The sequence below is a fragment of the Lepidochelys kempii genome, chromosome 6 (genome assembly GCF_965140285.1).
Source record: "Lepidochelys kempii isolate rLepKem1 chromosome 6, rLepKem1.hap1, whole genome shotgun sequence".
NCBI classification, from domain to species: domain Eukaryota; kingdom Metazoa; phylum Chordata; order Testudines; family Cheloniidae; genus Lepidochelys; species Lepidochelys kempii.
This window is the reverse complement of record NC_136385.1, coordinates 40,771,574-40,784,614: the sequence shown is the minus strand read 5'-3', so window position 1 is coordinate 40,784,614 and position 13,041 is coordinate 40,771,574.

Here is a 13,041-nt window from a genome sequence, read left to right as displayed (position 1 = left end):
TGACAGGGTCATAGAGAATCAGAAGTTAGAACTGGAAAATGACTGACTCCCAGAAAAGGAAGTGGAAAAAGCCATAGAGCCATCAATTATTTCTTATGCTCCTTTTATTCTCCTTTGCTCATTCCCGTGCCTCTTAGAAGACAGAAGTATAGATGCCTTAGAAACTACTTTGAAATCAGTATCTTTAGCTGGTACTGAAGAGAGGATAGATATTTACACAACTACTCAATATAACATAAGTGTAGGGAGATGCAGTGACCATTTACACCCAGCAGATTCAAAAAGGAAATTGGTGGCATTAAACTAGAAAATGAAAAGGAAAGACTTTGTGGGAAATGGAGGATAAAAAGGGGGAGAAAAACATCTGTGAAAGTACTTAAGTAAAGGAAAATGATTATTAAATTAGATTTGGAGATTATGGGGGACAGTAAGGCTTCCTAAAGAAAGGAGCAAGTATATGTGAGGTGGTAAGGAAACCATTATAGGGAGACTTACGGTTGTAAAGAAACTATCCCAAAGTGTTTTTTATGGAAGCTAATGAAGTTGATAGTACAAAGAAGATCCCAAGAAACTTCCAGAAAACACAATGATGTTCATTATCAAAAGAAGAAAGAGACAATAGATATTGAATAATCTAGGGCAATTTATCTGCCAAGTAGTTGCAGAGAATGCTATTTTTAATAGTGATGCTTCAAATTTACTATGTGTAGTAATTTTCATCTCAAATTTCTTTCCAAACATGAATGACTTTTTGAAGTGGGTAGTATTATATACTTTTGCAGATGGGAAAACTGGGGCAAAGGGAAGTTAAAAGCCAGATATGTTTAGCTTAAGTCACCAAACAGCAAAGTTAGCAATAGAATCCAGGTTTCAGAGTAGCAGCCGTGTTAGTCTGTATTCACAAAAAGAAAAGGAGTACTAGTGGCACCTTAGAGATGAACCAATTTATTTGAGCATAATCTTTCGTGAGCTACAGCTCACTTCATCGGATGCATTCGGTGGAAAATACAGTGAGGAGATTTATATACACACAGAACATGAAAAAATGGGTGTTATCATACACACTGTAAGGAGACCTCTCATAAAAAACCAACCGTCCACACAAACTTCCTCATGGTTGGACTTTACAAAAACTAGACAAGCCATTTACAACACACACTTTTCTTTTCTACAAAAGAAAAAGGACACTAAACTATCTAAACTACTACATGCCACAAGAGGCCACAGCAGTGGTTCCCTTAACCCACCCAGCAATATTGTCAATCTATCCAACTATACTCTTAGCCCAGCAGAAGAATCTGTCTTATCTCGGGGCCTCTCCTTCTGCCCCTCCACCCCCACGAACATGATACAGTTCTGTGGTGACCTAGAATCCTATTTTCGATGTCTCCGACTCAAGGTATATTTACAACACACCTCTGAACAACATACTAATCCACAAAGACCTTCCTACCAACACTACAAAAAGAAGGATTCTAGGTGGACTCCTCCTGAAGGTCGAAACAACAGCCTGGACTTCTACATAGAGTGCTTCCGCCGACGTGCACGGGCTGAAATTGTGGAAAAGCAGCATCACTTGCCCCATAACCTCAGCCGTGCAGAACACAATGCCATCCACAGCCTCAGAAACAACTCTGACATCATAATCAAAAAGGCTGACTGTCAAGGTTCCTCCCCCACTCTGAACTCTAGGGTACAGATGTGGGGACCTGCATGAAAACCTCCTAAACTTACTTTCACCAGCTTAGGTTAAAACTTCCCCAAGGTACAAATTAATTTTATCCCTTGTCCCTGGATCTCCACTGCCACCACCAAACTCTAACTGGGTTTACTGGGAAACGTAGTTTGGACATGTCTTTCCCCCCAGAATCCTCCCAACCCTTGCACCCCACTTCCTGGGAAAGGTTTGGTAAAAATCCTCACCAATTTGCATAGGTGACCACAGACCCAAACCCTTGGATCTGAGAACAATGAAAAAGCATTCAGTTTTCTTACAAGAAGACTTTTAATAGAAATAAAGAAATCCCCTCTGTAAAATCAGGTTGTTAGATACCTTACAGGGTAATTAGATTCAAAACATAGAGAATCCCTCTAGGCAAAACCTTAAGTTACAAAAAAAGACACAGAGACAGGAATAGTCATTCTATTCAGCACAGTTCTTTTCTCAGCCATTTAAAGAAATCATAATCTAACACATACCTAGCTAGTTTACTTACTAAAGTTCTAAGACTCCATTCCTGGTCTATCCCCGGCAAAAGCAGCATACAGACAGACACAGACCCTTTGTTTCTCTCCCTCCTCCCAGCTTTTGAAAGTATCTTGTCTCCTCATTGGTCATTTTGGTCAGGTGCCAGCGAGGTTACCTTTAGCTTCTTAACCCTTTACAGGTGAGAGGATTTTTCCTCTGGCCAGGAGGGATTTTAAAGGGGTTTACCCTTCCCTTTATATTTATGACACTGACAAAGGAGGTGCTGTCGTCATCATGAATAGGTCAGAATATGAACAAGAGGCTGCTAGACAGCTCTCCAACACCACTTTCTACAAGCCATTAAGCTCTGATCCCAAAAGAAACTACAGCATTTTCTGAAGAAACTCCCTGAAAAAGCACAAGAAGAAATCCGCACAGACACACCCCTGGAATTCCGACCTGGGGTATTCTATCTGCTATCCAAGATCCATAAACCTGGAAATCCTGGACGCCCCATCATCTCAGGCATTGGAACCCTGACAGCAGGATTGTCTGGCTATGTAGACTTCCTCCTCAGGCTCTACGCTACCAGCACTCCCAGTTACCTTCGAGACACCACTGACTTCCTGAGGAAACTACACTCCATCGGTGATCTTCCTGATAACACCATCCTGGTCACTATGGATGTAGAAGCCCTCTACACCAACATTCCACACAAAAATGGGCTACAAGCCGTCAGGAACAGTATCCCCGATAATGTCACGGCAAACCTGGTGGCTGAACTTTGTGACTTTGTCCTCACCCATAACTATTTCACATTTGGGGACAAAATCAGCGGCACTGCTATGGGTACCCACATGGCCCCACAGTATACCAACATTTTTATGGCTGACTTAGAACAACGCTTCCTCAGCTCTTGTCCCCTAATGCCCCCACTCTACTTGCACTACATTGATGACATCTTCATCATCTGGACCCATGGAAAAGAAGCCCTTGAGGAATTCCACCATGATTTCAACAATTTCCATCTCACCATCAACCTCAGCCTGGACCAGTCCACACAAGAGATCCACTTACTGGACACTACAGTGCTAATAAGCAATGGTCACATAAACACCTCCCTATACCGGAAACCTACTGACCGGTATTCCCACCTACATGCCTCCAGCTTTCACCTAGACCACACCACACGATCCATTGTCTACAGCCAAGCTCTACGATACAACCGCATTTGCTCCAACCCCTCAGACAGAGACAAACACCTACAAGATCTCTATCAAGCATTCTTACAACTACAATACCCACCTGCGGAAGTGAAGAAACAAATTGACAGAGCCAGAAGAGTACCCAGAAGTCACCTACTACAGGACAGGCCCAAGAAAGAAAATAACAGAACGCCACTTACCATCACCTTCAGCCCCCAACTAAAACCTCTCCAACGCATCATCAAGGATCTACAACCTATCCTGAAGGACGACCCATCACTTTCACAAATCTTGGGAGACAGGCCAGTCCCTGCCTACAGACAGCCCCCCAACCTGAAGCAAATACTCACCAGCAACCACACACCACACAACAGAACCACTAACCCAGGAACCTATCCTTGCAACAAGGCCCGTTGCCAACTGTGTCCACATATCTATTCAGGGGACACCATCACAGGGCCTAATCACATCAGCCACACTATCAGAGGCTCGTTCACCTGCACATCTACCAATGTGATATATGCCATCATGTGCCAGCAATGCCCCTCTGCCATGAACATTGGCCAAACCGGACAGTTTCTACGTAAAAGAATAAATGGACACAAATCAGATGTCAAGAATTATAACATTCATAAACCAGTCGGAGAATACTTCAATCTCTCTGGTCACTATTACAGACCGAAAAGTGGCAATTCTTCAACAAAAAAACTTAGAGACTAACAAATTTATTTGGGCACAAGCTTTCGTGGGCTAAAACACACTTCATCAGATGCATGCAGTGGAAAATACAGTAGGAAGATATATATATATACACAGAGAACATGAAAAAATGGGTGTTGCCATACCAACTGTAACAAGACCAATTAATTAACATGGGCTATTACCAGCAGGAGGAAAAAAAACTTTTGTAGTAATAATCAGGATGGCCCATTTCAAACAGTTGACAAGAAGGTAAGAGTAACAGTAGGTTCCCCCTCTGCCATGTACATTGACCAAACCGGACAATCTCTATGCAAAAGAATAAATGGACACAAATCAGACGTCAAGAATTATAACATTCAAAAACTAGTCGGAGAACACTTCAACCTCCCTGCTCACTCAATTACAGGCCTAAAAGTCACAATTCTCCAACAAAAAAACTTCAAAAACAGACTCCAAAGAGAAACTGCAGAATTGGAATTAATTTGCAAACTGGACACCTTTAAATTAGACTTGAATAAAGACTGGGAGTGGATGGGTCATTACACAAAGTAGAAAACATTTCCCCATGCTAATTTTTTCCCCTTAGTGTTACTCTCACCTTCTTGTCAACTGTTTGAAATGGGCCATCCTGATTATCACTACAAAAGTTTTTTTTTCCTGCTGATAATAATCCACCTTAATTAAGGTCTCGTTACAGTCGGTATGGCAACACCCATTTTTCATGTTCTCTGTGTATATATATATATATCTTCCTACTGTATTTTCCACTGCATGCATCCGATGAAGTGGGTTCTAGCCCACAAAAGCTTATGCCCAAATAAATTTGTTAGTCTCTAAGGTGCCACAAGTACTTCTCGTTTTTTTACTCAGAAGATGGTAGCTCAACTTCTCATAGTATTTTTAGCCCAACTTAGAAGCAACACGAATTGGAAATATGACAGAAAAGTTTGTTTTTTATCAGATATCTAATCACATTTTTCAGGCTTGAGAGGGTCAGTGAAGTGGCAGTTTTTCAGTGAAGTGATTGGATAAGAATTTTAGCTGAACCTAAAACTCTAATTTAGAGCCAAAGTGATTCCCAAGTATTTTTGTTGCCAAATGAGGTGGGGCCGCCCTGTGACAGTTCCATACCACGAGTGCTCTCCAGTGGCAGGCTGTGGCAAAACCATTTCCCTCCTTCAGAGTCCTCAGTAACTGCACAACTTTCTTGCCTAATAATACCCCTCTTTGGGGCTAGCTTATTACAAAAACATAGTACCAAGTATCAGGGGGTAGCCGTGTTAGTCTGTATCCACGAAAACAACGAGGAGTCTGGTGGCACCTTAAAGGCTAACAGATTTATTTGGGCATAAGCTTTCGTGGGTAAACAACCCACTTCACCCAGTGTTCACAGTCCTTAAAATCCCCAGACAGCTTATCCCTAGCTGCCCCACATACCACAATCTGGCATCTTCCACCACATCTGCGCTTTTCTTTGGTCCTCTCCTGTCCTTTTACCAGGAGAGTCCCCCCTCCCCCCAGCCCTTTCAGGCCCATTGCAACCCTGCTCTTGCCAGCAGGAATCCACAGAGCCTCTCTGCTGGGAATTCATCCTCATTAGGGCAGCGTCCCTCACTCTCCATGGTCTGTTAACCTTTTAACAGGGAGACCCTTGCACTACTGCCCTGGCTCCAGCTCTCCAGTGTGGACTGGGTAAGCCTCTTTGCTGTTCTCCTGCCTCTAGCCCTCAGCTTCAGCTCTCCAGCTTAGAAGTCAGCAGGCAACTTCCTTTTCTGCTCTCTGGCCTTCAGCCTTCCGGCTCTGGATCTACAGCTCAGGGAGCTCACCTGGTTAAACTCTCTTGCTGTTCTCCTGCCTTCAGCCTTCCCACAGGAGCCACCTATAGCTTACTTCAGGGACCTCCTACAGTCTCCTAGTCTCTGGCAGCTCTCACCTGTTGATTTCTTGCTCCCAGACTTTCTTATCTGCCCTTTTCCTGACTGATCCTCCACTGGCTCAGTCTCTCTCCCCTCTAGGGCCCATTTGGGGTCAGCTAACCAGTGACAGGTGCACTGGCCTCTTGACTCTTACAGGGCCAGTGTCACTCTGACAGCCCCCCTCTCTGAGAGAGTGCCTTTCACGGCTGCTGGTGAAGTCATCTTATTCATCTACTTCAAGTACTTGGAGAATGGCTGGTTTTTTAACTCCAGGAGTTTTACATTTGTCCTAATATACATACCCCAAACATGTAATTTATTTTCTATTTATACCATTATTGTTTGTTTATACATAGTGTGGGAACACTCAGAGGTCTCAATCAAGATCAGGTTCCTGTTGTACTAGGCACTGTGCACACACAGATGATCTCTGGCCCAAAGGGCTTACAGTCTAATTCTCCCACTTAAAAACTTTGCAATCCAGTCAGGGAGAAAAAACAATACCATGTGATATAGATGATCAGTCACATGCCAATAACACTGAAAAGCAAATAGTCAAATGTGCAGCTTTCATATAGGCTGAACTTTGTGACTATAAATAGGTGACAAACAAAAAATGTTTTATTTACAAAAAGAAAATAAGGGATCAGATTATTTTAATCCTATGAAAAAAATTATAGAACTGAATTGGGATGAAGCCCATAGGGTACTACAGAAGCTACCTAAAAAGTCTGTGAAACTGAATAGCTTTCATGGTTTTTTGGAACCATGCTATAGAATTCTGTATCAATATTCTCTATAAAATTCAGTAGGATGGATCAAAAAATGTAAAATAATAACCACTTTTAGTATTTTCTCAGTGTCTTTTTCATGATTTATTCTCAAGACTTTGATCCACTGTGCTCTAAATCTTTGGCAGTTCACCCAGTACTAGTCTATAAACATAAAAGAATTCCCTGACTTGTATTTTCATACTCAAATAAGAACAGCAGTCTGAAGCCAAGATGAAATACATTTGCCTTCTTCACAATATAAAAAATAACACATTGAACAGCAGCCCCACAGCTACATTACAGTGCATTCCACTTATAACAGATTGGATAGATTTCCCAGAACAAACACATTGCATTCACTTTATATTTATCCAGGTACAACTGACAGAAACTTTCATTTTAACAGGTAACTAGGTATTTCTTCTCCACACACTTTACCAGTAAGCTTTATTCCAAAAGCATTTGTGCTCCCTAACTTCAAAGAAAATGTAAACATACATAAACCGAGGAAGCAAGATTGCAAGTCAGAATTTTTAGTAGACTTCAGCTTCAACAAGATTATCCTTCAGTTAGTCCTTTGCTTATGTGCATGTGCTCGCATGCTCGCTCGCTGTCTCCTCTGCTGTCACACTTGCATTGCTGCCTCAAGACATAATGGACTCTGGATATGTCCCACATAACTGGCATGCACTATCGTTTTGTTCTTAGACTCTGATTTCTAGGTCTGGGCATATTGATGCAGATCTATCACAGAGGCACAGAATAACAGGTGCTTTTATTTTTCTACAGTAAATGTATAAAATTACCACATAAGTGAGAATTTCTGTGTCAGGTAATCAGGGAGAAAAAATGGGTTTATGCATCTAACCATTGACATATTGACCAGGAATACAACTATTGCTAATTGCTTTTTTCCCTCTCTTTGCTTCTTCTCCTATCAGCACTATCAAAGCTTTAAAGAAAAATACCATCACAATGTCTGAAAATATTTGGGGAAAATCTCATACATTTTTCCAATCTGCTAGGAGAAGAAAAGCAAGAAATTAAAGAACTATAGCCATCGATGAAGATTTTTAACCATGGGATCTACTTCATACATACTTCCAGTCATTCATTCATGAAGGGGAAAGATGCCATGATTATTTAAATTATTACCTTTAAGATTTTAAATCTCTTATTGATTTAGTGTGGAGAAAAAGTGGAATTAACTCTAGATGTTTCATCAATTTGAACAGAACAGAGAAAAAGCCAATAACTGAATATGGCTTTAAAAGACAGCTATGAGGTATATTTTTTCTGAATCTATGTCAGTAGAAGTCATTTGCAGTGAGAGGAAAATAAACCTCTGAGATGGTGTATTATTTTCATATGATTGAAACCTGGTTGAAGAGGAATGGAATAGGTTTAGGGGAAGCTTATGGTTTTCACTTTTTGTAACAGCAAATCTAATACATTTTGTGAAATCTTTGCCTGTATGAAATATTACTAATTGAATGATTGATTTTTCCCCCCAAGCACCCTATGTTCTGACATATGAGTGCTATACATAGGTTAAATATAAGCAGCACATTATGTTAAACTGCCCACAGTGGATAGAACATGCAGCTCACCTTCTTCAAACTGACCCTCGCAAACAAAAATTAACCAGCAATTATAGACAATCAAGCAAAAGCAAATGCTTGACCAAAAAAGCATGGAGCCATGAAACTAGCATCAAAAAATGCCTTCACTGATTTTAGATGGCCCAGTGGTGCTCAGAAAGGGTGGTCATCAATAAAGTAAGCAGGTCTCAAACCAGCTGGAACTTTTTAGGTTAAAACCGTTACCTTGAATTCAAAATTTAACATGTCTCAGCAAAATATGCTTTGGTTCAGCCAACCGTTTTAGGCTTGATAGCAGAATCACTGGGTGAAATTCTATGATCCGTATTTGAAGGAGTCAGACTAGGTGATCATAATAGTCCCTTCTGCCTTAAAATCTGCAACTTTATGAATTACACAGTTGTCTTCCTGATCTCTTACACATTGTAAAATTATGATCTAGCCTACAAGGGAGTACAATGAAAACAGAGAGCCATTCAGAAAAAGAAACATGCATCCCACGGGAAGTTTAGACATTTCAAAAAAATATTTGTCCCAAATTGGGATAAAAAGTCAAAAACTTAAAACCTTTTTTGTGGAATGGAAATTCTGAAAAATTTGGATATGGAAACATCCGAACAACCTGAGTGAAACACTTTGTTTCAATAATGTTTAAATATTAATTTTGGTAATACTGAAACGTTACAATATGAAATAGTAAATATAATATAAAAGTTGAAACAAAATGAGAATGTCAAAATGAAATATTCCATCTCAATCCTGATTAAGTTAAAAAAAATTCCTTCAAAAATTTTGTTGAAATTGATACATTCCCTTGAAAATCCAAGGTGGGTGAGCCAATGTCTTTTATTAGATTAACTTCTGTTGATAAGAGAGACAAGCTTTTGAGCTTATATGGAGGTAATAGGAGCTGGCAACACTCTTGTACTGGTGGATAAGTGATTAGGGCAATGGGCTAATAACCTTGGGGGCTCTCTCACGGTGGTTCGACTCCCACACACAACTGGTTTAGGGTGAAGGTTTCCTGGTGGCTGATCTACCCTTTGTCCCAAATGGGATCAGATATTGCAATGAGTAGAAATATACTCTGTGTGTCATAGCTAAATACAAGATGGAACAGATTGTTAGTATTCAAGGGACTATTCAAGATGCAGTGGCCCATTAATTAAAATGTACAGTTACAAAAGTGGAAATGTGTGCAAACTTCATGGATGCTTCTTAAAAGCACAATAATAGAGGCTCAATGAAATGTATACCCCAAAATTAAAAAAACACTGTAAGCGAACAAAAAAGTGCTACCATGGCTAAACAACAAATTAAAAGAAGTCGTTAGAGGCAAAAAGGCATCCTTTAAACATTGTAAGGTAATTCCTACTGAGAAACTAGAAAGGAGCATAAACTCTGGCAAGTCAAGTGTAAAAGTATAATTATGAAGGCCAAAGAAGAATTTGCAACTATCCATAGACTCAAAAACTAACAGCAAAAATAATTAAGTACATCAGAAGCAGAAAGCCTGCCAAACAATGAGTGGAGCCACTGGATGATCGAGCTGCTAAAGGAGCACTCAAGGAAGATAAGGTTTTGCAGAGAAGCTAAATGAATTCTTTGCATGGGTCTTTACAGGAGAGGATATGGAGGATATCCTCACACCTGAGCCATTCTTTTTAGGTGAGAAATCTGAGGAACTGTCCCAGATTGAGCTGTCAATAGAGCAGGTTTGGAACAAATTGATAAATTAAACAGTAATAAGTCATCAGTCCCTGATGGCATTCACCCAAAAAGTTCTGAAGGAGCTCAAATAGGAAATTACACAACTATTAACTGTGGTTAATCGGCTTCTGTACCAGATGGCTGGAGGATAGCTAATTGTTGTAACAACCAGGCAAGGTACTAACAAACTTCAACAGGACTTTATTCTTAAAGTGAAAACCTCTTTACCAAGCTGCTGCTGCACCCTTGGTAGCTCTCACTCAGCCTCCTCAACTCCTCCCCCCCCTTCCTGTTTCCTGTCCTTTCAGACTCCCAACAGCCAGTGCTCCTAGTTCTAATAATTACAAGCAGCATCTAAACACCACATTCCCTCCTCTCTTAAGAAACTCTCCCAATTAAAATAAACATTGTTGTTCTAACCACAGGAACGAATATGAAACAAGACACTATACTGTTGGCAGAAATATTACACTGAAAACACTGTAGATACTACATAACATAGTCTCTAGTCCAGACAGGTGGTCGTCTGGGTCCGACAGACCATCTCTCAAGACCCGGTTCCAGTGCAATGTCTTGTTGTGTTGATACTACGGTGAAGTCATCCAATGCAGACTGAGTGTTGCATAATCTCCTCCTGGTGCATAGGCAGGTGCAAGATAAGAAGCATTCCATACCCACCCATCAGAAAGTCAATAGGTGTAAGGTCCCTTCTTCTCTACGATTTTAAGAGGAGCTGTGAATTTATGGTCCCCTTTTCATAAAATTCCAGGTTTTCGTATTCTATTGAAGGAATGAAACTTTGGTTCCTTAGCACCCAACCACTTGTCTGTGAAAGCCTTATACTTTGCTAGGTTCTGTTCAGCTGTTTTTCTCACATCATCCTCAGTTGGGGCATCAGGTTGTACCTGTAACAATCCAGCAATGTTCAGTTTAGTATTCATCTGTTTCCCATGCAGTAACTCTGCAGGTCATCTTTGTGTTGTGGCATGTCGTGTACCCCGGTATGCTGGCAAGAAATCAGTAGTGAAGGTTATCCACAATCGCCCTTCCAGTTTAGCCGTTTGCAAACTCTCTTTCAAACTTCTGTTAAACTGTTTGATTTCCCCATTGGCTTGAGGGTAATATAGGGATGACCTTCTGTGTAAAATGTTCCTCTGTGCTAGAAAAGTTTCAAACTCCAGGGAAGTAAATTGACTGCCATTATCTGAAACCAGGTCTTTGGGGTTACCTTCCCTGCTAAAAACTGAAGAGAGGAACTTAATTACTGTAGCAGAAGAGATTTGTGATGTAAACACTACCTCAGGCCATTTATTGAAATAGTCTATTAAAGCGATGGCATAATAGCAGTCACTTGGAGCAGTATCAAAGGGTCCTACAATGTCAGTCACCACTTTTTTCCATGCAGATTCAGGAAGAGGAACAGGCTGTAATGGAGGGGTACATGTCACTGCTGTCTTATCATGTATTTGGCAAGTGACACAGGATTTTGAGTGCTTCAGTTTGAGAGTCCATCCCTGGCCACCAATACAGATCCCGTAGTCATTGTTTGGTCCTGACAATTCTTTGATGAGTATCGTGTGCCAGATGTATGAGTTTTGACTGTAATTCTTCTGGCACAAGTAGCCCATGTGTACCTTGTAGCACACAGCCATCAAGCAAAGAAAGTTCATCTTGAACTCTAAAATAAGGCAGCAAAACTGGGTCAAGGTTTTTATGGTTACTGACCATCTCTTTGTCAGAAATTCCTGTAGTTTTTGTTGTATTGGACACGCTGAACAAGCAGCTTGAAATTGTTCTCTTGTAACTGCAGTAAGAGTGCTTGCAATAAGCGCAACTACTACATCCTCATCCTCTGGTGGACCATCTGGTGAAGGCAAAAACAGGCAAGAAAGGCAATCAGCTACCACATTTTGGTTTCCAGGCTTATATTCCAGTTCATAATTGAAAGAGAGTAGTCTTGCAGACCATCTAGCAATACAATATCCTGCTCTTCCCAGTCCTTTAGTGGTGAGCAACGTCATCAAAGGGCTGTGGTCTGTGCGCAACTTGAATGTGTGGCCCTACAGGTAAGTTCTCCATTTTTCAGTAGCCCAGACACAAGCAAGTGCTTCTTTTTTGACTGTAGAATATTTTCTCTCCGCATTGCTTAGTGTCCTTGAAGCAAATGCAACAGTCCTCTCTGTGTTGTCCTCATGCAGTTGTGTGAGAACAGCCCCAAGTCCACAATCAGAAGCATCAGTAGTTACAATTGTGGGCAATGCAGGATTGAATAGTGTAAGTACTGGACTATGTACAATCAAGTTTTTCACTGTTTCAAAACTAGCTTGTGCATCCATTGTCCACACTAAGGTTGAACTTCTCCGTAGTAATTCTCGGAATGGTTCAATGACAGAAGCATAACTGGGAATGAGGTTTGCAAATCTGTTGGAGGAGAAGCATTTGAAATTGCCAGGATATGATCCGGATCAGGTTTTAGTCCAGCCTATGAAATTGTATGCTCCAGAAAGGAGAGTTCAGTTTGTCTAAATTTGCATTTGGACCTATTGAGCTTAAGGCCTGCTTTACTGATGCAGTTTAGTACAGACTGCAGGTTATTGTCATGCTCCTCAGAAGTATTTGCAAACATGATAATATCATCCAGATAGCACTGAACTCCATGTTGATTCTTCAGAATCAATTATATCATTTTTGAAAGCACTTGGGGCAGATGCGAGCCCATATGGAACACGTTTAAAATGAAATAGTCCCTCGTGTAATAAAAGCTGTGAGGTCTCTGCTATCTTCATGCAACATAACCCAGTAGTGTGCGCTCTGCAAATCAAGAGTAGAAAACATCTTTGCTCCATGGAGTTCTGCAAATACTTCCTCTATGTGAGGAAGAGGATGGCTGTCAATCACAATAGCTTTATTTGGCTCCCTTAAGTCCATACAAAGGCAAATGCCTCC